The sequence below is a fragment of the Epargyreus clarus genome, unplaced genomic scaffold (genome assembly GCF_041222505.1).
Source record: "Epargyreus clarus isolate Ecla_fem2 unplaced genomic scaffold, WU_Ecla_fem_2.2 ptg000006l, whole genome shotgun sequence".
Classification (NCBI taxonomy): domain Eukaryota; kingdom Metazoa; phylum Arthropoda; class Insecta; order Lepidoptera; family Hesperiidae; genus Epargyreus; species Epargyreus clarus.
The window spans coordinates 6,557,839-6,583,359 of record NW_027332214.1 but is presented as its reverse complement, the minus strand read 5'-3'; the positions used below and the strand labels follow the sequence as shown (position 1 = coordinate 6,583,359).

Here is a 25,521-nt window from a genome sequence, read left to right as displayed (position 1 = left end):
TGTCTCTAGGGTGGCTTAAAAGGAAGGATAATATGTTATGTCATATCAAGGTACCTTAGTGAGATGATATTTATATGGACTTGAGTAGGGAAATCTGATATTTAGATAAAAATTGTCACAGATAGCTGGAGGCCTTCGCCTGATGGACAAGTTCTGGTATAACGGATTGGCCAGTAGCCAATTGCTAGAGGTAAGTAGCATAGAGGACTTACTGCTGATTCCCCGAATTGTAAATACCTAAGCAAAATAGCAAATCGGATGAGTAAATGGAGATTTTCTTTTAAGATTTTTCTTATAATTCCATTTCATATAATTCCATATAAATAACCATCGAAACTTCAGAGTTCGATTTATATATGTAGAATTATCTTTTTAATAATATACAAATAGTAAAGGAGTAAACAGTCCTGCTGTTAAGTAACTCCATATAATACCTGAAGCCGATCACAGATGCTACCCCTGATAACTAAGATACTCACATTATTATGTGGATTAATTATTAGTAGGTATGTTTAATATCTATTTTACCTGCTTAGCAACAACGTCTGTAATGATCAGGAAGTATTGGCACATCGTGCAGCCCAACGAATTCTCAGAGGTAACATTGTAACTAATCTTAGATATTATCTGTCTCATAAAGCTATAATCATTTGCCGTATATTCCTAGCCAACTTATGTTAAAAAAAACATATGTATGGTCGAATTGAGAAACCTCCTCCTTTTTTGAAGTCGGTTAAAAATCCGTCAATCCGTTTGGGCTGCAGATCGTGCGGAAGAATGAGACATATATACATACATACATATATGTAATATACAGTTTAAAAACATTACCCTCCGCAATATCGGAAGGTTGTTCCGAATGTGCTTATCCTATAATATTAAATAATTAAAAAATGCCTCAATAAAGATTGAAGGTAAAGCAAATATTCTTACACCTGATTAGTAGATTTTCAGGCTTGGACTGACACCATTTTCTGAGTTCTCATGGATTTCTCATATTTACTAATTCAATCCAGAGTATGATACTAGCAAGGGTGTAGAATGCGGGTAAATTAATAATGATGGCATTTTATTCTAAGAAAATGGCGCGGATGTCGGGTAGTTTCATAATTAAATAACTTATCAACGGAAAGCAGGTAGTTCACTACTCAGTTTAGATGAGACCACCGCGCAGTAAAGACGCGAATTCTGCATGCTGCAAGCAGTAGACTTTTCAATTGATTGATTTACATATGAATAAATTGATATACTAAAGTTGCCACTTAATCACTTTATAGTTTTTGCTTACATTGTGTTTCTTGTTATAGTTTGCCAATTATTTTATTTTCCTTTTATTATGACGTGTTACACTAGTGGTCAAAAATTAAAGGATAACGAATTAAATAAAAACCTTAAGTAATAATTTATCTTTTTTCTAAATATTTATATTTAATGCCATTTGCACCATTCAAAATTTCTTAGTAACTATTTTTTTCCACCACATACAAAAAATCCATTACTAATAAAAATACTTTATTTCGGGTTTAGCGAAATATGTAAATTACTGGAACCAGTAAAAGTACTCGTAAGAACTAATCTGTATGGATTAATAAAATTGACATCAAAGTTGTTTACTTGTGTAGAAAAGCTGCCATATTACATAATTTAACTTTGAAAACACAACAATAACTTGGAAAGTTTGTGTTATAACGTTGTTTTCTCATCTTTTGTTTTTCTTATAATAACAATTTTAGATTTTAGATGAATACTTTCGCGGAATTGACACATTTTAATATGTAACGGATACTGAATAAACGCGATTATTAATTTCGTTACTGTCGATACTTTGACCCAGTTGCAAATATCGTGGTTACAGCGAAACTAAATGGCATTAAATGAATTAAAAACGGCGTATCGTGTTACCTATTACTATTTAAATTATAATTATTTTTATGCAATATTTATAATTTTAAAGGTTTTAGCGAAGGATCGACTCCGGAAAGATTTTGGTAGATTTACAGAAATGGATGATGGTAAAGTTTCTATGTTAGGCTTTCACGGCACAATTAACCAACTAACTTTCCTGAAATTGTGCCCACATATAGTCTACGTTACAATTATTCCTGATAAAGTAATGAAAAACACTATATTTAAGTATATAACATTGTTAGCATGGCATTTCTTTAGCAAATTCGGTCAAAAGCCGTCTCGCTTAAATTACATATTTCTTAATTATTGCATGCAAGTGCATCATATAAATTTCGTGACTTTGTTAAAAGCTCACGAATAACTAATTTCACAATTAGTTAATCTGGACTTCAAATATAGCTACATAGATGCGCGCTGCGAATAACCTTAAAAACACGAAATAATACAATAAACATAATAAATACCGACAATAAAGCTCCAAAGTTAACGCTAAAACACCATTACGTCACAAGGTTACGATCGTAGTGCAAGTTTTATAACGTATCCGAGTAGCAAGATGTCTTGCGTCACATGAAGGTAAGTAGCGAAGTAGCGTAGCTTGCGTCACGCAAGGTGCCGTGCGTCAGAATCGTCACGGGGTGAAACTGTGCGTCACGGGACTTAGCTGTGAAGCTGTTCTGGACCAGGATATCATGTTAAGTTTTACAATTATATTGTATTGTGTAAAGTCAAAGTAATTTCTTTTTGTAAGATAATATTTAGGTTTGCCTTATATAAAAAACGTTTATTGTAAATATTATTTTATCATCTTCGTATATTGGAACCTATATAGATATAATTGGAATAATATTTTCTGTTTTAATTTATGTTTTTTTATTTGTAATTTATTTAATTTATTCGTTTTAGATCGTTTTTTTCTGTTTCTATTTTTTTTAACTGAATTCATTAATTCTTGATAGTAATAATTCTAAGAAAATGCCACTCCAAGAAAATAGTTTTTCTTCGTAACTAATTAAATAGAGAATTAATATGAAAACAAACAACAAGACAAAGAATAAGGCTTTAACAAAATAAAACACACATAAGTAATCTTAACTAAACTGTTGGACGAAATTCACTACGCCTAGTCATACTGTGTTTACTCATCAAAATATTTTTCTTGTTACCTATTCTTTTGTGGGTAAAAACAATGAATAAAAACAAAGTCATGAACTTATTCACGTCATAGGGATTTCCCGGATTCATAATAATCATTTCTCAATTCAGTACTAGTTAATTACGCAACAGTTACTATTAGTTACAAATTAGTTAGCACTGATTGTTATGGAGATGTGATGGCCTAGTCGTTGGGTGGGTCTGTCAGTCGGGGGGAGAAGAGGGGGGTCTAAGATTCGAATCCTAGGAACATCAAGTCAAATCAAATAACTTTATTGTGGAACATAGGTTTAAAAACATAGGTGTACATTAGGTAATTATCCGCCATATTTTGGCCTCATGGGCATACAATATTATTATAGAAAATTATAACTACTATTAATATTACCATTAAACATTAACGGACTCACTCATTTAAAGTCAATATGCATAATCAATCACTTAGCAGCATTTTTAACATTCAAAAATTCCTCAATTGCATTTTTGTACAAGAAACTTATGAAGTGTATTTTTGAAAAAGTTTCTATCAGTAATAGTACCTTCCTTTTTGTTTTTATTTGTGTTTTAGAAATCAACACTACTTGATTTTACGGTGTAGAAAAAACTTACGTAGGTAACTACTTAAGTTAGAGGGACTTGTCCTAATCGTCAATTTAAAAAATTGCCAAAAGTGTGTGAAGTCTACCAATCTGCATTTAACTACTCTCACTTTGTAGAGCACCCGTGACCAGCAGTTGGAGAACGATTTGTACTTGGCTATGTCCACTACATCTTACCCTCTTCTTACTTTGAGAGAAGACTCGTGCCCAGTACCCTTACCAGGAGTTTTTACGTTTCGACAAATATGACTCTTTTGGTATTTGCCCATACAAATTCCAATGAGCGCCCCTAGCGGATTGTTTCAGAACTAGGAAATCGTATTGGCCCATACGTAAACAGATACCAAAACAGTCATTTGTCGAAACGTAACTCTCCTGGTAAGGGTACAGCAGTGGCACAGTAATGGATAGAGGATAATTACGCAACATACGAGTAGTGGGCGAACTTGCTCTCGCTAAGATCAATAGATGCGCGCTCTATATCGCCGCTTTGTTAAACACTTAAGATTTATTTTGATTCCGCATATAGACAAAAATAAAATATACAAAAATAAAATCTCGTTCCACAACGAGAGGTCGCCATCCGATGTCGGCTGTACGGTCCCTTTGGACGAAGCTTTTAAAGAGAGTTTTTAGTGGGTTGGTCCTCCCTTCAGGAGGTTCTTCCACGAGCCCCACACGACGCAGGCACTGGCCGTCGCGGCCTGTAAGTGCTTGGATGCATTTTTACTCCTCCCTCTCCGCAGAGAGTTAACCCTGTTTTCCACCTATTCGTCTGGGCACTCAAAAAAAAAAGTACAAATATTTATTATGAGATTAGGACCGAAATTATTATGCGGTAGTTGGCCCTTAATTTTTCATGTGTGTCTTACATAGAGTCTTAGAGAAAGATAATTATTCAAGATCGCTTTTCATCAATCTTGCTTTTTGTGAAAGATGAATCTGGCTCTTTTTAATTACATGGAAAATGTTGTGAAACTAGATTAAGTTTGGTCTGTCATTTACATTTTGATTCAAACTATACCGCCCTTAATTCAAAAACCTATGCGTAAATCCCTTGTACTAGTTACTACGCATCAAAGCGTGGGCGACCTTGCCCTTGTGATCGATAGGCTTAGGCTTTACACTTAACACGTTTTGAGCTGCATTTGTATCTAGACATAGCGTGGCAGACACGAACCATGCCTGTAAAAATATTGTATAAAAATGATTTTATATATTTATATAAGAATAAAATAAATTTCCGGTCTAGACAGAATACATAGGTATACAGGGTGAATTTTTCAAATAGGCCTTCAGGGCTAAATCCGAAACTATAAGGATTAGCAAAAATTGCTGAAAGGAGTTACGAGGCCGATTTTGATAAAAACTAAAACTGCATCGTTTGTTTTTTTAAATATCTTTTTCGTTAGCCGGGAATCGAACGAGTTCATTTTGAAAAAAATACAACCTCTATATTATTCAACAATCTTATAGTGTCGCTTATAAGGATCAAATTCTGGGAAGTAATGTTATGTGACAAATAAAAGGAAAAGGAAATTTTTGAAGATAATGTATACAGATTCAGTTTAGATATATTATTAGTTTATTACTGACTGCATTTAAAGGTGTTAGGGCTCTTCATGACTTATCAGCGCTGCTGTATTCTGTTTTATTGAAAGGGGTTTAACAACGCTTCCGACAACGACTTTCTTAAAAAGAACTACAATATTTGGATTTTGTTACAGATGTTGCAGTCCACGAGCCATCAGAAGGTAGGCTTTATGCTCGTTTACTCCTTTGATAGCATTAATTGATAGCAATTTATGTATTACAAAGTATTAATACATCTTGAATTCGTCTCATCACGTGGTGTGGGCGATCTTGTTCTGGGGGCCTACCACCATCTTTTAAAAACCTTCATTGTTCAGGAAAGTTTTATTTCCTCCTTAAAACAGTAAAATATACCGTCATACACAGTTGAACAAACTTAAACCCTTATTAATTTTTCGTTACCCATTGTAAAAAACCAACTGAAATTGTCATATTTTGCTTAAAAAGTGAAATTTCTTGCAAAAAAGTAAAAGTATGATTAAAATAATTTTGTGTTAAGAGATGGTAGTAACCCTGTTTCGATCAAGGCATGTTCTCTGGTGAAGCTTAATTGAATTAATACTATAGATCATATTAAAATTAGCATATTAATCTACTAAACTCACTAAATGTTACAGCGTGTATATCATTACAGCGTGGGCGTCCTTGCTCTTACGACTACTCTGCCTAAATTGGATCGGATTTATTTTTTATCGGTACTTCTATGTTATATACTTAATATTGAATGTGAATTGTAAGTTTATTTAAATTATCTCCTTATTGAAATTTGAAATTTAAATTCCGTATTTACAGAACACAGTTATCACATGGATATTATTTATTTATTTAATGGATTACCCACATAAGAAACAGTGTTACAATGAACAAATTTTAAATAAGCTCAAAGGATACATTCCAACTGTTTTTACTATTACGTGTAATCACGTCATGCATTATTAGGTACATGTAACACATTTTTAAAATATTACATTACATACAAAAAATTAAATGTCTTAAGCTAAGAATAATAAAAAAATGTGAGTCGTCACGGGACGCCTGGCAGATGGTTTCACATCGACATTATTTTGTAAAAGTAATATGCAGAAAAGAACATATTGTGATAGGAACTAAATATGTCATAATGATAAAATAAAATATTACGATTTTTTCCAGATAACGATGACTATTTATTGAATTCGATTGCGCATGTACGTACCGTACATACCGTACACACTACTGCATATAGACTGGTATATATATACCATCGTATAGCGTGGCGACGTCGCCACGGCATGCGTCGCCACGCCAGAAATCGGTTTTACGTGCGGATATAGATGTTTCACATCAAAAGTAGTATGTCTCTTAGGGTTTACACATATTGTTTTTATTGTTGTTGTTGAAGAAGGAAACAAAAATGAATAGGTTTCAATAAACCTTTTTTTATTTTTGGTTTACGAGGGGGAAACCTTCTAAAGGTACCCGACGACGTGGGAGCGACGCCGGGTTATGTGGGATTTTTACCGCACTAAAACCCCCCCGGTGGCCGTCCTCAACGCTTGTTGGAGAACTCCGGGATCTCCGAGGGAACAGAACCGGAGTCCTTCAAGTGTGATGCCCCGATCGGGCTCTGCCCTGAGGGAACACTTTTGGCTCCTCACACACTATCTGGTGTTTACGACGGTATGCGACCACACATACCGTCGTCCTTCCCGGGGTTGCTTGCTGGACGGTTCGAGCTCCCAATCTTGCCGCCTGCAACCCCGGAAGCCCCCTTTTAGTCGCCTCTTACGACAGGCAGGGGAGATATCAATAAACCTAACGCTAATATATTGCACGACGCTAATTGCCTGAACTAAAACAGATCTTGTCAATTTTATGACGGCGTGGGTGTCTAGCTATTAAAATCAGTATCGTTGTAACGTAAGATCACATAGGAAAGCGAGCATCGTTTTGCTTGTTCAGTATGTAGCTACTAGGGGTCGCAATACCGGACCATCTAAGCAAAACCGGTATTTTCGGTACTGACCCCAGACAAATCCCGGTATTCCGGTTTTTTCGATATTTTCGAGATTAAGATACAGTTACTAATTTTTACTAAGCCGTTTACTATGTAATGTTAATTTAGTGGAATTCCGAAGGAAAATAGGTCCTATTACTTAATACCAAGTTAATTGCAGAAATTTATGATTTAATAACGACGTTATGAGTTCCGAATTCATAAATAAATGAATTATATGAAAATATATGTGGAAAGCTGGAAAAAAATATCTCTGTAGTCGTGCACTCTTGACAGAGTGGTCGTGGCATGATGATGACAACTGGTCAGTCATCCACAGCTGCCTTGAACAGACGCTATTGCGATCCTTCGCCACCGCCTTCTATGCTGGCCTTGCGGCAACACTCGACGAGGAAACACTGTGTGCTAGATTTTATAAGGTCTGTTCAGCGAGTAGGCGATCTGCCGCGTGACCTCTTTCTATCTACCTTTCACGGAACTACAACCGTACTACTGAGTTCTCGTCCCTAAATATGCGGCCGAAATATTTTAGTATTCTAATCCAGATAATCGTAGATCCAGAGAATAGTATTTCTAGGGCATCAATTTTACGGCGATCTTGCATCCGAATCGTCTACGTCTCTGCAGCGTAGAGAAGGATAGGAAAAACTAGACTTTTCATAAGTCTTATATGTAACCTAACGATAAGGCAGATGGGCTACCTGATGGAAAACAGTCACCGTCGCCTATGGACATTTGCAACACCAGAGGAGTCGCCAATGCATCGCCGGTTTTGAAGGAGAGCTCTTTTTACACCCCTCTTGAAGAGCCCCACGTCATAGTCCTGAGGGAATACCTCAGGAGAAAGTTTATTCCACATTTTGCACGTACGCGGCAAAAATGAACGATCAAACCGAACCGTGGAGGACCGCCACGGGTCCAGTTGATGTGGATGTGACTTGTGTCTTCATGGGGTTGAACTCAACAAGGGTAAGACGACCCCATTCCAAGACCTGCTCCAGAGAGTTCTCGATTTCAGACACAAGTCGGATTCTGCTTTCTTCCACGAATGTCCGGGAGGTGTCCGCACGGCCTGTGTACATACCATCTTCCGTGCTATGATCTGCATAGCAATGAATGCCACCAGTTAATAGCAGCAAATCATTGATATGCAGAATAAAAAGCGTGGGAGATAATACAGACCCTTGGGGCACGCCAGCGTTGATGAGCTCCGTGTCTGAGCAGCACCCGTCAACTACGACCTTAATATGCCGCTCAGACAGAAAGCTGGCTGTCTATGTGCACAACCTCTCGGGAAGACCTTAAGATGGTAACTTCGCGAGAAGGACCCTATGCCAGAGCCGGTCAAAGGCCTTAGCGATGTCCAGGCTTACGGCCAATGCCTTCCCGTTGCTCTCAACAGCTTGTTCCCAAAGGTGAATGAGGTACACAAGAAGATCACCAGCTGATCGGCCCTTGCGACAACCATATTGATCTGTCTTAGTGTTGCGGTTCCTCCAAATCTTATCAAGCCTATCGACAGCAGATCTTGTTAAAGCGAAGATCGTGTTGGCGGGTTGTTTCTTGACGCCTATTGTCATAATTGTCATTGTTATAAAATATTTTGAAAATATATCATAAAAATCCCACATAACCCGGCGTGGCTCCCACGTCGTCGGGTACCTTTTGAAGGTTTCCCCCTCGAGAAAAAAAAAAAAAAAAAAAGGTTGTGTCGATTGTAACGCTTGTTTAATATGGACTTTTGCATTGTGCCAGAGTCCATTGGAGTCAATTTATATGACTATAACTTTATTTTGTTTTATTTTACTAAAAACCGAAAATACCGAATATCCCGGTTTTTGTGAAATTAAAACCGGTATTAATAAGACCTAAATTTGGCCCGGTATCCCGGTATTTTCGAAATCTCGAATACCGGATTGCGACCCCTAGTAGCTACTGATTTTCCCCTAGGTTTTCGTAGAACATAGACCACTGCGAAGTGGCCCATATATTGTATAATATGTGATGACTTAAAAATAAATGATAGAGAAAATGTTTTAATTTAATTACTCCATACTTACTTATATAGGCTCGTCTCCATTGCGACTGCGACAGTTCTGCAAAGTCGGTGTGAAGACACGAGGACCTGTTAACATAATACACGAAATTCATTGGGTTATACAAAGCATACAGAGTAGTAACTCCAGTTCTGAATTTCCCCTTTTACAATAGACGTCCGCGTATAAAAATATTAAAAACAGTTTTTTATTATCCAATAAAACTGAAGGAGTTTAAAAAAAAAAAAAAAAAAAACAGTTTTTAATAATTACATTTCTTCATATTTTCCTCAGAAAACACTTATACCATATCATGGGGGTGCTAACACATTGGGCCGCAATATTGGATTTCATATGACGTCACTAAGCTAATTTTTCATTGTCATCGAAACCAAACGTATGCAAAACCAAAAATCATTTAAAATTGAGTTGCACGTCACCCATACATACTAACAAACAAGTTAAATAAAAGCTTGTAAAATTAACAATACTCAAATATAAAGTTCTTAGAAACAATTTTTACAACCTCAAAAAATATATATTTTTGATAGATTGCACACAACGCAGGAGATATAAGACGTTTTTCAATAGGACTATGTCAACTATTAATAGTATTGTGAAGTAGTATTTTTATGATACAGTCTTCCTCGAAATTCCACTTAACATATTATATCTTTCACGAATTATCCTTATCCTTAATACATTTACATTACAGCTGTTTACGATATTAAGTTTGCTTGTATGTATATAGGTATATGATGATGAATAAATCTTTGAAACCTTTGAATTTTTATTTAATTTAATTCAGTTCCTAATCATATTATAACATAATACTATCACAATCCTTTGAAATTTAAATGGCTGTAAAATTGCGTTATGATGGCAATATTGCTAAGGTCAGTTAAGCAATATTGCCAGCGTTATCTTGCCGCAGCCCGCAATGCGTTGTATCTAATTGTGTAACGCTATGCAATCTAGCCCTCACGATATCAAGCGCAGTATGTTACAATAACATATCTGCAATATCACCGGGCTATATTGCAATGTATAACGTGAGACAGACGAAAGCTCGAGTGCTGTACAAGCTTATACTTCTAGATATAGCTAGAAGTATAAAGTTCGCCACATAACAGCCAGGCTACGTTCTCCGAAATTCATTTTAATTTCCACTCTGAAATGTATATTTTTTACAAATAATATTTTATTTTTAAATGTACATTGGGGTAACGTTTAAGATAGAATTCACCAAGTCAAGCACATCACTCGTCTAGAATATCTTAAAATGCAACTAAAATTACGCTTTAAACATTGTCTGTAATGCATTGATATCCTTTAGGACTCCGTTGAAACGCACCAAGCGCGGTTTACATAACTGGAAACTACAAACTGTATTATGCATCAATTTTTCACAAGGAATAACAACTAGAGAATTACTAATATTATAAAAACAAAAATCCCGATAGCATAAAAAAATTGCCTATGTACTGCATACAATTAAAAACATCTGAAGGTGGTAGAACCCTTTGTGGTTCGACTCCGGCGGCACCACCGCCACACCTATTTCTACCTAATAACAGCAGTGTTAGGCGCTGCTGTGTTCCGGTTTGGTGTGGTAAGGGAGACAGACTTTTCCGAGGCGTTCCAGCTTAGTCCTCAGGGGTAGCGGCGCATCTGTGGCCGACCGCAGGTGGGAATATCTAATCCTATCTGGGGTTGATTACAGATGTCCATGGGCGGCAGTAGCCACTTACCATCAGGTGGACTGTATGCTCGTCTACTACTCCTATATTATAAAAAAAAAATTAAAAACATAACCATCCCAAATCGAATAAAATAATCAATTTACAGCCATATTATAAATTAATACTTTGAATCTAATTCAATGATTAACTGTATAAAATTATTGATTCTTAAAAATAAGGTATAAATCATACAGCAACAGTAGATATTGCACAGACTGAGTTACGTTTGATATACGTCCGGGTGTACAGTCTATGTAGCCTTGGCAATGAACGGATCGATCTGCGCGCCTCACCCCGCGCTACCCGGCTGAGCCGGACTGAAGCGTTGTAAACAAAACCTGGCGTTGCTTTACATCTATCTATATTTTTATTTCTCATGTTAAAACCTGAGTAAAGGATTTTTATTCGAATTATAGGTATGATTTGAAGAAGGTGTTTGAAGTCTCTGTAGTTCGACTCTAGAGGTACCACCATTAAACTCTATCAAAAATGATTATGATAAATCAGTCCTTAAATAAGTTATCATAAATCATACAGCAAATGTAGTGATTGCACGGACTGAGTTACGTTTGATATACGCTCGGGTGTACAGTCTATGTAGCCTTGGCAATGAACGGATCGATCTGCGCGCCTCACCCCGCGCTACCCAGCTGAGCCGGACTGAAGCGTTGTAAACAAAACCCGGCGTTGCTTTTTCACGTTAAAACCGAAATAAAGGGTTTTTTATCCTTATTATAGTTACGATACTGTTGAAGCCTCTGTTGTTCGACTTCGGAGGCACCACCGCCAAACCTATTTCTGCCTTATAACCGTAGTGTTTTGCGACACATATTATACGAGGCGTTCCATCTTTGTTTCCCGGGGCTTCATCTGTGGCGGACCTTAGGTAGGAACTTATCTTATCTGTGATTCATGGGCGACACAACTGTCGCCCATAAGGTAGGTGGCAACCCACTTATCATCAGGGTGACTGCATGGTTGTTTGCTGTTTTCTAAAAGATGTCTCCATAAAAAAAGGGAATCGCTTCTAATATACGCCCAGGAGTATGTAGTCATGGAAACCAAGGGATCGATATGGATCCGGATTGAAACTTTGTAAAAAAGAGCGATACAAATAAATAAATTAGATAATAAGCAGATTAATAGGTGGCGGTGCTCTTGTAAAATCAACTGGTATCGTCAACTCTTATTACATTGGTAAACACACTGAAGGTACTGCATTAATTTTAAATGGGGTCACGTGTCCACCATGGCTTCCGAGAGTCTAGATTGAAAAATGAGTTACAAAATATTTTAATACTTATATACAAGAGCATTATTAATTCGAGAACATTTTATACTGACACTGCTGAGAGGAAACAATAACTTCCGGCCTTCCTTTGTCTTTGCTTCGCCTAATGATATGTAATCTTTTAATAATAATTTTCTTTAATATAAATTCTTTGGCGTTACGGAAAACAAAGTGTGGTAAGTGTGTTCACTTACAAAATAATTAAGTTGTACCAACTTTTTCCTCCTGAAAACTGTATCTAAGCATATATTTTTAGGTCGTAGTTTAAGACGCTTTATTAAAAGTATTCAGAGACACTTTGCTGAAAAACGTTTGTCATCATCGCCTTTTAGTGCGCTCTGTCAATCGAAAAACAGCTGTCTTACTGATACCTACTTACATAAGACGACTATCCTTACAATGTAACACAAAATGAGCTTCGCATTCAGCGGAGCTCCACACCCTTCCCTATAACATTTTATTATTTCACCCTTAACTGACTTTAAATTGCAGTCTATGTAACTTTGCAAAATAGTCCCATTTAAATCAGTTAATCCATTTTATATATAAGGAATAAATCTGAAATTAAGCACGTTTAATCATACGGCAGTGATTGTCCAGACATTCGCCGTGTGTGACTGTGTAACAACTGAGTGCGTAGTAACACTTAAACAACATAATTCGCCTGGTAGCATAGCTTCCTTTAATAAATAAGCGCCCGGGCGAGTTAGCCTTGGCATTGAAAAGATCGATTGCGTCCGCCTCACCCCTCTGTCCCGCCTCACCCCGCGCTACCCAGCTGAGCCGGCTGGAGCTTTGTAAACAACACTTACTTTTTATAAGATTAAAGTATCTTTTTATATTATACGAGTAGCAGACGAGCTTCAGTCCACCTGATGGTAAGTGGCTACTGCCGCCCACCGACATCTGTAATCAACCCCAGATAGGATTAGATATTCCTATCTGAGGTCGGACACATGCGCCAGTACCCCCGAAGACTGAGCGGAAACGCCTCGGAAATGTACGTCTCCCTTACCATACCCTTCAAACCAGAACACAGCAGCGCTTAACACTGCTGTTATGAGTCAGAAATAGGTGTGACGGTGGTGCCACCGGAGTCAAGCTACAAAGGGTTCTACCACCTTCAATTGTATTAAATTCTATTGCTAACTATAGTTCCAAAATGGTTCCAAACCTGAAGCTGATCACAAATGACTTGCCACTCCTAAGAACTATGGTTGCCGCATATGTAAGTCAATCAGCATCCAAAACTTTTAACGGAATTACAAGAACAGCGTCAGAAATAAGTGTAACGGTGGACCCGACAATCGGACTATAAGATTTACATTTGAAAACTAACTGGTAAGAATTGTAAAAGTGGTAAACCCTGATCATAACATTTTAATATAAGCTTCGTCCACAAGCACTAGTAACATATTTGGGATCTAGCGTAGTTACTTCTCGATATTAGATCGGCTTTTAAATAGTGTATTAGAAGTTAGAACATCGTCACTTCCAAAAGGTAAGAAATCATTAGGTAAATTCATAACATGCCTGATATTACCTATGATTTAACACAATTAACTTCAAAGTTATCTTAAATATTCATCTCTATATTTTTAAGATTTTTATAGGAAAAAAATAAATGGTTGGTTAAAAATTAAATATAAAATTTATGTTTTTCGTTTGTTACTGCTACTACAAAAAAGGTAAAAACTTTGTTTAGATCGTCGAAACAATAATGGTACGGGGTTGTGTCGTAATTGATACAATCAGGGATAAGTACCTATGTATGTATCGGGGTAGCCATGTAATTGCTGCTAAGTGATTTTATTTTAAAACTTTTAGTTTTATATACCTTGATAAATCAATGTAAAAAATAACTTAGAGCCTATGAGTATCATACGATATTTATAAGCTGTGTTCTTTAAAAAAACTGGTGTTCATTGCGCGTTTTATCTTCTTATAGTAAAATTAATTTCCGAAGCCCTAGTAGAGTCTGTATGTTTCTTTCGAAACCTACTTTCCTCGAAGCCCTAAAATTTTGACGGCTTGTGGTGTAACTCCTGTTATTAACAATCAATCTATCCAATGTTTTAACTACCATTTGATAACATATATGTGGGAATTGTGGAATTTTGATATTTTATATCGATTAATAAAGGGCGTTAGTCGACATAACCTTTAACTAAAGATAACCTTTACGTAAGCCATACATAACGTTGTTCCCACATTACTGTTATTTAGTATATTGGATCCACCTTTTAATAAATAACACCGAGCGTAGGTGGAAATAGGATCGATCGACGCGTTTCACCCCGCGCAGCTCAGCGGTCTGGGCGGTAGCTACCCGTAACTACGTAGACAGGGTACATAGTCCAGATTCCCTTTTTTACCCACTGCAGAGGGTAATGTTTATGAAAGTGTATATTTGTCATTTTTTGGCATTCGGTCTAGCATAAAGGGCCTTGACGGATTCTAAATTCCAAAATATGTGGTGTCGTTTCGTTTAAATTGTGCGAGTGACGTAGGGTAGGTCTAATTGTAAGCAATATTTTTTATAATACATCTCTTATTATTTAATAGCATTAAAAACGACCACTAGACCCCTGCATTTTAACTCTAAATAAATCAGAAGACCTGCTGTCCGTCATTGATTCGTTGCTACCCCTGAAAACTAATTCGAAATGTCTCGTGTAAGTTTATGGATTACCACACTCCTCTCCATTTTGTGCAGATTACGTTAATTCGGTAATTAGCAGTTAAAGGTGGCAGAACTCTTCATGGTTATACTCCGGAGACACCACCTTAAGACACCTTTTAATAAATAACACCGAGCGTAAGTGGAATTGAGATCGATCGCCGCGTTTCAACCCGCGCAGCTCAGCTGTGTGGGCGGTAGCTACCCGCAACTTATCCCTGTAGTTCCGGGACAAGAATAAGGTTACGGTATCCGCTGTCTGTCGTAAGAAGGGACTAAAAGGGGGCTTCTGGGGTCGTGGGTGGCAAGAATGGGAGCTCGAACCGCCCAGCCAACGGCCCCGGGAAGGACGGCGGTATGTGTGGTCGCATACCGTCGTACGCACCAGACGATGCGGCGAGCGTTAAGCTCACCTGGGCGGAGCCCGGCCGGGCAACGCGCTAAGAGGACTCTGCGGAGGGTAGGTAATGTTTTTGAACGATGTGTATTAGCAATTGGAGGTGGTAGAACGTTTCATGGTTCGATTACGCACCATCGCCATACATTTATCTACCTTAAGTATAAGAGTAGTGTTAAGCTTTAATCTATTGAGGATCAGGGAGAGACTAATACGAGACATTATATAATATAGGAGTAGCAGACGAGCATGAAGTCCACCTGATGGTAAGTGGCTACTGCCGCCCATGGACATCTGTAATCAACCTCAGATAGGATTAGATATTCCTACCTGAGGTCGGCCACAGATGCGCTGCTACACTTGAGGACTAAGCTGGAACGCCTCGGAAAAGTCTGTCTCCCTTACCACACCTTTCAAACCGGAACACAGCAGCGCCTAACCCTGCGGTTATTAGGTATAAATAGGTGTGGCGGTGGTGCCGCCGGAGTCGAACCACAAAGGGTTCTACCACCTTCAAAGTCACATAGTTTAAAAAAAGTTACGTGTAGTAGGTACATTTATCGCCTGATCGAACAGCTGATGGCAAAAAATCGGTAGGGTCTATATAAATTGTATTTGCTCCATAACGTAATTACATAACGGCCATCTTGCGGCGGTTACGTAGCAACTTATGACATTACCTTTCTAACCTATTGCGTAATCATAACAAACTTGCTCTCTGTAGGTCAGTGAGTATGTCAAGCTAATATCGTCCGTAATTAATAACCGATCTATCGAATGTTTTGCCAAAAAGATTAAAGTTTGACAATGTTTAGTCTGAAGAAATTGTCAATAATCGTTAATAATTATTGACAAAAATTGTTAATAATAGGTCATAAGGCATAAGTCTCATAATAATTATCAGTCAAGTTTTAGTGGTTGTGTAGACATATTTAGTTCAATAACATTTTTTTATTCTATGATATTATAAATAGAAAAATAGATGTCAACACATCAGGTTGCCAGAACAGTTGTGTCCTTTTTCAACAAAAAATCCTATCCTCCCTTACCTCCCTAACCTCCCTATAATACCAACGCTTTTTTGATAAAAAAAACCTACAGCCGAATATAACAGCACCTTCTTTTTTCGAAGTCGGTCAATTACTTTTGGACGTTTTTGTGCGGAAGAAATTACAATTTCATTTTAAATAAGGTTTTTTGTGAAAAACCAACTTCAGTCTCTCGGGATAATTTTATTGTTATTCAAAATTAACCAAATTATTTAGTTATTTTTGATTCCAATCGGTAGATTACATTTTTCATAATAATGTAGGTAACCATGTATAAATAAGTTATCTGTGATGAACACATTAAAAAAATCCAAATAAGAGTAAGGATCAATCCTGTTACAATCTGCCGCCATGTTATGTGTCGTAAAGTAAACCCTTAGAAAAAAGGGCTTTCAAAAAAGGAGCCAACAGGTAGCCTGTTGTCAATGGCGCAATATCGATAAACATTTTTTTATCTGTAGGCGGGCTAGGACGGTCGATACAGGCCCAACAAAATGAACGCCTACGCCACCCCATTCTGCCTCCGTCAGAGGGGATGAGCGCAAGCGTACTAGGATAGGCTGTCTTTCATTTTATAACTTACGTAGGAAGTGGTGATGTCGAAGAGAAAATTAAAAAATATTCAAGAAATCGCCATATTTATGTGTTTTTTGAATTGTTAATTTAAAAAGAATATGCCAAAAAAATGAACGCCCACGTCACCACTTTCTACCTCCTTACCCTATCTGTAGGATCCGTGATCAAATGGATATTCAAAAAGTGTCCATTTTTTATATACCTTAGGTAGCGCAGAAATCAACAGGAAAATATAATTACAAAATTTAGAAGGTCAGCCATTCAACGTAGTATCTAAAGAGTTGATTTAAATAAAAAAATGAACGCCTACGCCACCCCGTTCTACCTCCGTTACCTTAGAGGGGATGAACGCAAGCGTACTAGGATAGGATCGGCGGGCGAATGGATTATTCATTTATGTTCTGTTTTTAATTTTATAACCTACCTAAGAAGCGCTGACGTCAAAGGAAAACTAAAAAAGATTAGAATAACCGCCATTTTCATCCCGGTTTTTAAAGTAATTTTAAATTGTAACGAGTACTCATCATAATACGCGGTTTTAATTTCTTACAGTCGTAATTTAAGCCAATGAAGTGCTCGATAAAAAAAATCACAAAAAAATCAACGACTATACTACCCCGCTCTACCCTATCTATTGGGGATGAGCGCACTCGCACTAGGAGATGACTTGTGGGCAAATGGATTCTTTAGTATTTTTTTATTTTTTTTAATCTATCCAAGTAATCCTAAATATCAATCTGTCAATACAAAATGTTAGGTTTTGGGCTCTATTTTTAAAGTAAAAAAGTTACGGAATAATAAGCTGAACGCCTATGCCACCCCTATTCTGCCTCCGTGCCTATCTATAGGGGATGTGCGCACGCATACTCGGATGTATAGGATGCTGTTACCATACGTTTTCAAAACATCCCACAATTTTACGTTACGTTTACTCAATCCATTATTCTGTTCCGTTTGCTTCAGTAGAGTGAGTAAACGTAACAATAAGTAAGTGCTCTAGTCTTTTCTTTTCTTTTAGTTAGTGCTCTTGTCTGCCTAACATGTTCGCAAAAAAGAGAGACAAAACATAAAGCGCCATTCTGTCAATTTAGACATTTAATGTTACGTTACTGACACTATAGTTCTGATACAATCCGCTAGGGGCGCTAATTGGAATTTGTATGGGCAAATATGTAAAAAAATATGAAAACAGTCATATTTGTCAAAATTTAAAACTCATGGTAAGGATAATGTAGGCGAATGGATTATTAAATAATGGTTTTATAAACAAACTTGAAAATACTGAAGTCAACACTGAAAAAATAAATAGTCCTTTTTCTAAGATCAATTTTAAAGAATGCATGTTTTAAGCACTCCTAACAAGAAAATGTAACCAGTTTGGACAATTGAAATTGTCACTGTCATCTATTTTCGTGTTTGAAAAATATTTAAAAAATGTAGTTTTTAGAGCATTTGCGAATGAAACGATATTTCTCCGCACTTTTTCTTCGATTTCGTGTTTTTGCACGTCTTAACTGCACAGATCGGCATTGTTTACTTACACCATGACAGTCATTAAGCCGCTGACACATTTTTCAGCCGTTTAAACCATTTAATGGCTTCCTTCAATTAGGAGGTGGTGAGATATCCATACTTATCTATGGGTTTAAGGAATACCTACCTACTGTACATGTGAGTAGGTACTACCATTACTTACATGTAAAAAAATCTACGTCATCTTAACGCCACGTAAACAATTAACCTGGCACTTTAAATAAGTGTTGGCATGAATTATTTGAAAAAATAATTCACATCCTAAAGTTCTTAAGAGACAAAAAAGTTTTAATTTATATCATTTCAAATATTTTAGAGTACCTAAATTTAAAACGAGATTACTAGCATAAATTCAAATTGATATTAACTGAAAGTGTCATAAGCTTTCCCTCGAACTGTCATTAATTTATCATTTAGGACAAGGTTTTACAGCCAGTTCATGCTCTAATTCTATGTTAAAGTTTTAGTTAAAATCATGCCAATTTTCTAGTTTTAGTTTCGATAGTTTTGAACCAATCATGATGAATCACCACAAAATTTGGAGAAAATTTATTATCTAAAATCTACAAAGCTGTTCAATCTAAACTTTTGAAATAATTTTGAGTATTTAACATAATTACATTATTTTGAATAAAAATCCGTAAATGTTCCTTTCTATTGACTCAAATTCAGGAAGGGTGATCAAAATATGCCTAATTTATATAATTTAATTGTTATTTTTAGTACTACTTATATTAAAAACAATTTAAAATATGAAAATTGTTTTTAATATAAGCATATAATTACAAATATTGTTTTTAAATCTGTAAGGTTTCCTATTATGACACTACCATATTTAAGTAAAGTAAAAATTGCTCTTTTCTATTTTAATAATGCCCAATTGTTATTAGATATTTGATCTATATACCTAGTATACCAACAAGGTGTACCTAATCTTTGCTAAGTTAAAAACTATATTTTATTGAATAAATATAATTTGTGATTAGTTTTTACGGCCATCACCGTTATACATTTAACAGCACTGTGAAGGGCTGTTATGTTCTAGTTAAAAAAATATATAAAAAAAATACGTGTGGCACTCGGAGACTGCCGCGGTAAAGCTATTGCATAGCATTTTTTATGCTATGAAAACGCTCAGAAGGAATTCCAGAAATACAATATATTCTTCCATAATCATCAACATTTACATTAATACATCTTTATCCACTATTTTATCATATCTCCATTATATAAGACATTGCAAATATCAGCTGAAATTTCATAACTCCAAGCAAGACTGAACATTCTAAAATATAAAATAGAAAAGTATTTAATAAGTGACATAAAGTATTAACAACCAGCAATATAAATGGATCAATGCGATGTGCCTGTGACATTTGGCCGAATGTTACAGGTACATCGCATTTTTCATTAATAAATGCACTTTGTTTATTCATATTTAAAACACATTTTTTACACAAATTATTTGTACCATAAATCATAATGGCGTTTTGATTTTGTGCTGTCAAGTCTGTCAGTTGTAATTGTACGTTTAAAAATAACAAACACTCTTTTACGTTATTTTATCAATCCAGAATTCAACATAGCTTATGTTGATAAAACATATTATTTGGATAATATGGTAATATAATTTTGAATTTTATAATGGGAATATAAAAAATACTTCACGCAATTTTAAGATTCTGCACGTATTATAAAAAAATGTGTATTACTGCCATCTGTGTTCAAGTTGACGATAAGGTTATCAAATAAAATAATAAGGAATGTAAAATAATACTTTATTCAATTATATCCATATTTTTCTATTGACAGTCAACAACTCGGTTGCCTGGAGACTTGATATCCAACAGTCCTCCACCGCTATTTTCACTTACACCACCAGGGGCGCCGGCAGCATTTGGTCAAGGTGACGGCGCACCAGTATGCCATTTTCAGTTCTGACTTCATAATGGAGTCTACTTAATCTTCGGATGACGACTCCGAACTCCCATTTAACTCTTGGGTTGGTGTAACTGCGGACTTGTACCTTATCACCTTGTCCGAACTCCTGCGTTGGCGGTGCATTGTAATGTAATCTGGATAGTGGGGCGGATTTCTTAAATAAGGCATGCATATAGGTTCTTACCTCTCTGCCGAACATTAACTGATAGGGTGATAACTCTTTTGTATTAGGTGTACGTCTCAAGCGTGCCTTGACAGTTAACAGTTTATCAAATAAACTTCCGCTCTTGCTGATATAAAAGAACATTCAGGTATTAGCCGATTATTTTCTTTTTGTACATTCAAAAATTTAAATTTTAGCTTTGTATATATTTCTTCAAATTCGTACCTGTACCTATTTTATTTCCTCTTCTAAATTTTCTTCTTCTGTAAGCCATTCAATTTTTCCTTGAATCGCGTAGAATTTGTTCAAATTTTCTTGTAAAGAATTCAGTCGTATATTTATTTCTTCAATGTCAATTTTTTCTATTCCCGAAATGTAATTTTCGGTTCGTTTCATTAACCCACGTAATGTGGCTCGTATTTCCTTATTGTTTTTTAGTTCATTCGACATCTCGTCGCCAATATCAAATAAAATAATAAGGAATGTAAAATAATACTTTATTCAATTATATCCATATTTTTCTATTGACAGTCAACAACTCGGTTGCCTGGAGACTTGATAGTTGGATATCAAGTCTCCAGGCAACCGAGTTGTTGAAAGGTGTTACTTATTTTCGTTACGGAATTTCTCGATTCGGTCGCCGCGCTCAAAGCCCGCGATAAAAGCTATGCAATAGCTTAAAAAAATAGGGAAATACGGGACATTCCAACTTAGAGCTCAGGGGTTGCACCGCATTCGTCCCCAATTCAGGTAGAACTTCACGTAGTGGCCACCAGGTGGCAGGTGGACTGCATGCTCGCTTGCTACTCCTATATTATAAGTAAAACCGGTTTACCAAAGTAGTTATAGTTATACAATTAACGTTCAAAGAGATGTGTAATATGTATGAATTAATGTCATATGAATTAGAATTATAATCTAGAATGTAATCTTTTATCCATTGTTTACATTACGTATGTACTTAATGTACCTATACCTACATAATACCGTATACGCCCACATAAGACAAATATGGCGTCATGTCATAGTCAAAGAAGATATTGTATTTATTGTATTAATTATCAGACTACATCTGAACGAATTCTTGTAATTAACTGTTATAATTAAATTACACTTTAAAATATACATAAGTAGTATGTTCTTCATGTATAAACCGCGTAGGTACTAAAGTAACTATTTATTAATCTGTGGTACTAAGTAGGTAATGTATTCATAAATGACCACTACTTATGGGTCATACTGGGACAACACTGGTTACAGTGTTCTTAGACATAACTCGATGATAACATTGCAGGGTATGATGAAAAAGTAAATCAAAAACCTTTATAATTATTAGAATGAGAGAAAAGAAACAATGAAGGTACATTTAAATTCATTCCCGTTCCACCCTCAAGCCGTTCACCTTCAAAATCTACATTTAGAATGATGTAAATATGAGACCTTTACTATTATTTGAAACATATTTCATATAGAATATGTTTATCACAGATAACTATTGTTCTGAATTACAGTTGTTTGCTGAGGCGATTAGCGTTTAGGATGACGTGAGACGTGCAAGAACAGCACAAGGTGATGTGACCAATTTCGCACATTACTTATCCGTTTAACTATTTTCATTAACTTTACCAATGGAATTCACCAGTATATTTCAATTGTGAGGTTAGCCTTAGCGCGCACTTATCTATGGTAGGTGTGCTCGTATCTATAGATACGTAGATTACAAACACAATAGATCGACGCGGCAGCCGAATTCGGCGTTCGGTGGGAAATAAGTACTATAATATTGCGTGGACTTACCATAATCAATTGGGGGTTGATCACTCGCGACGTTATTGCGCATTATCCCTCAGTTTCCAGAATGATTTAGCTGAGAGGGCGCGCGAGACCTGCCGACGCGGCGGCGCGCGGCAGAATCGCGGCCTCGACCTTGGCCGTCAAACCCGCGCATGCGCCCCGCGCCCCCCACCGCCAATTATGTCATTATGCTTGCTGCTGTTGTTGCTTGTTGCCAAACACAGTCGCGCTTCGCTGGACTGGAGCTGGTTCCAGATTCACATACGCGAATCGCGGCTTTATGTGCGGTTTTAGGCGACCAAGCACTGTCGGATATCGGCATCTAACAACAATCCTCAGTTTCAAAGACACTATCGTTTATGTTTCGTTTGCTGATATATTATGATTTACAAGTAAATAATATCAAAAATATCTGCTGGGTGTAGGTTTCCTAGAATTAGGCAGTCTGTTTTAATGATCTATGGCCAGAACACATAAGCACAAACACATCACAAACATAAGGTACTACAATAACGTTGGTAATATAAGTCCTCATTTAAAGGTACAAAGGTAATTAAGTAGATAAAATATATTTAAGCATAAAACTGACATACGACTATGTTATGACCAATGTATATAAAAAGTAACGCCGCCAACATTCCGTTCAATCATCATATTATGATGATAATTTTTATTAAAAATATATCATTTCATTATTTAAATAAATTATTTGAAGTAGTCAGTTAGACAAGAATTGCATGCACATCATGATAGTTGGGATATAAATCAAGACGAAGCAAGTCAAGTTCTTTAAGCTCCATCTATAAGATCTTCCAAACAACTGCGAACTTGTTTTAAAACTGAATACATCGTAAGTAGAACACAAAAAAGGTGCTTAATTAAAAAAAGACAATCGTAATAAGCAATTATAATAAATGTGCTTCGATCACTAATAAGAACTGTGTTATTATTAATGTGATGTGTGGCCCTGTCTTTTGTCACAACTTAAGGCGATTCTTTATAGCCACAATTTTTCTTTAATTTGATTACTTCTATTACGTACACCTTAGGGTACGTGTTTATGGGGTATTGTACTCTATTTCGAGATATCTTGTCTTATATCATTAGTCGGTGCGACTAGTGAGGATCTGGAGCTACCCTTATTGGATACATCTAATTTCTAAAGTTGACTTTTAATCGACTTATCGGTGATTTTCGTTGCTTTATGTGATGGCGGTATCTCCGGTCGCAGTCGAACCACAACGGATTTTACTTAATGTCCGAAAGATTGAGAACCTCTGATTATTAGAATGTTCGTTACAAAGTTGGAACTATGAGTATGAGTGCCTTTCTTTGATATCAGCATGTCTCCACAATCGATATTTCTAAGTCGATGTTATTTATAAGTTTCAGGGTCAGACATGGCAGTGCTTGGTAACAGCTGTAACCACCCACCCACTCAGACAATATGTACCTTTATATCATTATCTTGTCAATTGACACTTGAGTAACATTTTCTAGTTTCAGAGTGGTTTAAACATTAGTATGTATACAGTAATTGTCTACCAATCTGTATTTAGCAGTGGTTAAGAAATTCGGCCTCTCATTCGCGGGGTTTGAGGTTCAAATCTCAGATTTTTTTAAAAATATGTGCCGATTATAATTATTACTTGATTTAACGGCGAAGGAAAACATCCTGATGAAACCAGGGTACCGGAGCAATTAAAAAAAATGTTCTGAAAGGTGAAGTGAAGTCTACCAATACGCACCTGAGGTAGGAGTGTTATCTGATCTAGAATTGATTACAGATATACAGGGTGAATTTTTCAAACGGGCCTTCAGGGCTAAATCCGAAAGAATAAAGATTAGCGAAAATGCTGAAAGGAGTTACGAGGGCGATTTTAATAAAAACTAAAACTGCATCATTACTTTTTAAAATAACTTTTTCCTTAACCGGGAATCAAACGAGTTCATTTAAAAAATATATGTATTATCTCCTCTCTCCTCTATATTATTCCACTATCTGATAGCGTTGCTTATAAGGATGAAAATCTGGGAAGCCTTTCAGCATTTTTCGCTAATCCTTATAGTTACGGATTTGGCCCTGAAGGCCCGTTTGAAAAATTCACCCTGTATATGGTCAGAAATAGCCACTTACTATCCGGTAGACTGCATGCTCGTTTACGTATAAAAATACTTCTGTTCATATTTAAGCCCAGCCAAGCTCAGCAATGGAACAGTACTTAATTAAGTGTGGCAAGGGAGACATACCCATTCGAAGCTTTAAGCTCAGATAATAGTTTAATCTTGTCTAGATTACAGATTTCCATGTGCGGCAGTTGTCACTTACTGCTACTATTATATATTACTAGCTGACCCGACAAAGTTGTGCTGTGCCATATAAATAAAAAATGTTACGGGTGTGAGACCCTTATCAGTTAGGGGTATGAAAAATAGATAGTAGCCGATTCTCAGACCTACTGAATATTCATATAAAATTTGGTGAAAATCAGTAAGGAGTACGGTAACTAACATTGTGACACGAGAATTTTATATATTAGATACTAGCTGACCCGGCAAACTTTGTACCGCCTGTATGTTGATCGTGGATAATGTAGCTTTCGAATGGTGAAAGATTTTTTAAAATCGGTCCAGTAGTTTTTGAGCCTATTCATTACAATCAAACAAAGAATAAAAGTTTCCTCTTTATAATATTAGTATAGATGAAAAATACACAATCATGATGGCTACAATTGTACACAAAATTTTATACAAGAAATAGTAAAATACTATTTTGTTGATTCTTATACTATTATTCCTTAGTTTCGTACTCCAAAGTTAAAATCAATATTTAAATCATTTGCCTATACCGCCAACAAATGTTTATCCTTATTTTACCGCAAGAATGATATAGATCTGTGTTTCCCCGAGTTATTCTTATTGATTATATAACTTATTAATATATAATGTACCTCATCAACTGCCACTTGATCTAGTCTGTCTAATAATAATTCTAGCATCACACCGCTACCGGTCTGACGTAATTGTATTGTTGATTTACTTAGGATACAGATAAATTATCAACTGAC

At 36.2% G+C, this 25,521-nt stretch overlaps 1 long non-coding RNA gene across 1 annotated transcript in view; it reads right to left on the bottom strand.

The window, feature by feature from the left end:
- LOC140742837 (uncharacterized) overlaps positions 1 to 22,593 on the bottom strand; it is a 100,934-nt gene extending 78,341 nt beyond the window's left edge. The window contains exons 1-2 of the long non-coding RNA XR_012102306.1: positions 22,457 to 22,593; positions 9,312 to 9,376 (exon numbers count right to left, since the gene is read on the bottom strand). This is a non-coding gene — a long non-coding RNA (uncharacterized LOC140742837). The remainder of the gene's footprint in view (positions 1 to 9,311; positions 9,377 to 22,456) is intronic.
- Positions 22,594 to 25,521: the final 2,928 nt, after the last annotated feature.